This window comes from Lonchura striata, chromosome 14 (genome assembly GCF_046129695.1).
Source record: "Lonchura striata isolate bLonStr1 chromosome 14, bLonStr1.mat, whole genome shotgun sequence".
Taxonomy (NCBI): Eukaryota; Metazoa; Chordata; class Aves; order Passeriformes; family Estrildidae; genus Lonchura; species Lonchura striata.
This window is the reverse complement of record NC_134616.1, coordinates 6,954,400-6,958,143: the sequence shown is the minus strand read 5'-3', so window position 1 is coordinate 6,958,143 and position 3,744 is coordinate 6,954,400.

Sequence of the window (3,744 nt, the reverse complement as noted above, 5' to 3'; positions counted from 1 at the left end):
TGAAACATCAAAAACTGAGAGACAAACCTTGGGCTTAGGTTGGGAAAGGCATCTGTTCGTGCTTGAACAGAGCATTTATCCCAGAACAACAGGGAGCAGCGTGTGGCACATAGAGGATGCAGCTATTGAGGTGATAGAAGAATAAACCAGTGTCCTTATGGATACAGCACAGTGTGTGTGTGATGCCTCATCCAGCCAATGTGCTGTTGTACTCGTGTGCTTTGAGCTCAGTTAATATGAATTTGAGTGAGAGAGTGAGGAACCTCTGCATTTTGTAATTGGGGGAGATGAAAGAGCTGCTGCAGGACTGGGAACACTGTACCTTATACACATCTTTATGCTAAAATAATCAGTAGAAGTAATTAGGGTTTCAGTCACCATTGGCAACATTTGTTCTTTTGAAGGGGATTTATGGGGACTTGTTTTGCTTTACTTTAGATTTAACATCTGGACATTTTGTAGCTCCTTTGAGAATGAAAGGAAATAAGATCAGCAGTCCTGTACAAAACCAAGCAAATGCAATTAAGTATTGAATGCATATTGGCTTAGAATTATTCCAGAGTTTAAAACCAAGCTGCTGTTGTAAATCAGAGAAGAGACTTGTTTGCCTGCAGTGTTTTGGGGTGGAGCTCAAAGCTTTCTGACACAAGTTTCTTTAGCACAGGACTTTGATGTCCATATTTGACTCCAACTGGGACATATAGTCAATGTTACTCATTATCATTTTCAAGCTACATTTGAATAGCCATTAATAAAATTACAAGAGGTTTTATTGGTTTGTTTGGGTTTTTGTTTTTCCTTCTGATAAGATTTAAATGGGAGTACCTGCAGGATGGCTGAGCCATTCAGTGTTCCCTTTTCCCAGAACGCTTTACATCCATTATAAATATTCTTATTATTTTCATTCCTCTCCTTGCAATCAGTTTTTTGTGAATGTTGTTAAAGCCAAGTTGGCAGAGTTTGTTTTGGAATTTATCCTGTACGCAGGTTGCTTTTGTTCATAAGGTGTAAAGCACTGTCCAAAGAGAGAGAACATGATGGATGTTTGAGCCAGTAGCTGGGATTTGGTTGGGCTGTTTGTTCTTAGCAGCTCCAGAGGTTTCACCCTGTTTAACTTCAGCTACATCTTGTACCTAAACCAAGATTGCAGAAAGAGCAAGATTTGTCCGACTGCTTCTGTTTGGATGGTGCTTGAATCACTTCACAGCAATACAGCAGCTAAAGAGATATTTTTTTAGAGGGTTCAACATGTTCCTAAAATTATTTTTCCTAAATAATTACCCCCCAGGTTGTTCTTACAGACCTTATATAAGGTTTGGGGGTTGTTTTAATCAAGCATTGCTTCATGGGAAATAAATGAGATTTTACTCCTCAGCATTTTAACTAAAATAATTAGCTGCACACACTGAAGTCACTATAAACTGGACTGCACTATGGCTGGTCTACAGAAAATCAACAGAGCTGATCATGTCTCTGATGAGAGATAAATACTTTCTATATAAGTCTGAGGTCTACAAAGTAACTGGGTTAATGCTGAGTCTGTGACTAAATGACAACTTCCACTTTGTAATTTCAGCCTTTTTAGATTCTTTATTACAACATTTCTTGTTCTCTTGAGATTGATAAAAGTAAATAATCGAGTTTGCGGGTAATGAGTGCCAAACCCAAAGCACTGAGAAGTTCTGAAAGCTCCTGCAGTTGTTAATGCCTGTGGGCTCCTTGCCAACATAGTCAAAACAGTTTACCATAAAGTTTGGATCTCCTTGTGTTGTCATTTTCTCCCATGAAAGCAATTGGCTCATCATAATACTGCATTAGGAATTCACATGAAATCTGTGATGCTGCTCACATAACCATTATTCCTGGGATCTTTGGCTGTAAAACATCACAATGGTGAAACATGAAGTCAGCTGGATGTGCTGTTTCTAAAACTCATTCATTCTTCTGCCTTGCTGAGCCTCTCATTGAAAATGAGTGTGTAAGAACTCGGTATTCCTGTGAGGTGCAGCATCCCTAGAGTGAGTGCTCTTAGATGCTGTGCTGTAAGGAGTAAACCTACTGGCTATGTTCATTTTAAGTTCCTTTAGAAAGAAAGGAAAATACACTTGTGCTTGGAATATCAGGAATAAAATAGGACTAAATGTCACTTTCTGATAAAGTACACAAACTGTAGCCTCCACATCTAGCCCGTGCTCCACACCTTTGCTTCTCAGCCTTGTTCTTGAACATTAAATCTGTAGGATTCTCACCTGAAAACTTTTCCTCCCACAGGTGCCCAGGCTATACAGCAGCACCTGGCACTGCACTGATTTCAACCGCAGCCAAATCAAAGAACCATCACCACCATCTTTTATGTTGTATTTTCAAATGCTACCCTCTAAAGCTCCTTGTGCCAAAGGAGGACAAAAATATTGCCAGAGTAGAACAAAAATACTCTGTATTCAGAGTATTTTTGTCTTCAGAAGTATTTTTGTCTTCAGAAGAAAGCACAACCACTGGAAAAGTTGTTTTCAGGCAAAACTCAAAGCAATTGTTTTATGGCTTGATTTCCCTCTCCAACAGCTGATAAACATTCACTGATAAGTAAACACCAAAGAACCCCAAAGAGAAAGGAGAGGTTTCCCTCAAGACATGCAGCAGCTTCTGGGAATAAATGAAGAAAATTTTAATTAATAAAGTTAATTAATTAATTGATAAAATATAACGAACAAAAGAAGATGGCAGGGATAAGTGTGTAAAACATCCATGTATTGTGATGTAAAATGGATGATGATGTTCAGGTGGTCAGGTGCTGGAATAGGCACCGTCCCTGGAGGTGTTTAAGAGATGTCTGGACCTGGCGCTGAGTGATGTGGTTTAGCATCATGGAATTGTCAAGGCGGGAAGAGACCGTCAAGACCATCAAATCCAGCCACCCACTCAGGGCACCGCAACCCCAAAACCACTAAACCACATCACCCAGCATTGCCACTGCCAGCCCGGAACCAAAGGTGCGTTTGAGAGGCGCCTAGATGTGGCGCTAAGCGATGCGGCTTAGGGGTTGTGGGGGCAGCGGTGGATGGACGGCTGGACTTGATGATCGCGAAGATCTTCCAACCCCGATCATTGCGTTGCGTTCCGTTCGGTTCCGCCCAGGGCGCCGTGAGGGCGGTCGGGGTTGGGGGGGCCGGAGGGGGCACCGTGAGGGAGCGCGCGCGCCGCCGCTCCCCCCTCCCCACGGGGCGCGCGCGCCGTGCCGCAGCGCCGCCCGCCCTTCGCCGCCCGCTCTGCGCACGCGCGCGGCACTGCGGCTGCGCGGCCGCAGCAGCGCGACTCCCGCGTACCCCCCCCCCAACAAACAACGGCTGCGGGTGAGAGCAGCGCATGCGCACCGCTCCCTCTGTGCCCGCGCCGCCCGCCAGCCGCGCTCGCTCGCGCCGGGACCTCGCGGGGAAGCGGCGGCGGCGGCTGCGCATGCGCAGAGTCGCTGTTCCTCACACACCCCCATCTTCCGTTTCCCGGCCTCGCGGAGAAGCTCCGCGGGGGCAGCGGGAACCGGGAGCGGGAAAGGCGTGCGCGCTACCGCGCGTGCGCAACGGAGGCCGCGAGCACACCTCCCTAACCCCCGGTCTCCCGCCAATCGGACACCGCCCCGCAGCGCCGCCGCGGCCCAGGCGCGCCGTGCGTGCGTCCGATCGTGCGTGCGTGCGTGCGTGCGTCTGCTCGTGCGTGCGTGCGTGCGTGCGTGCGCTCGGCGGCGGCGGC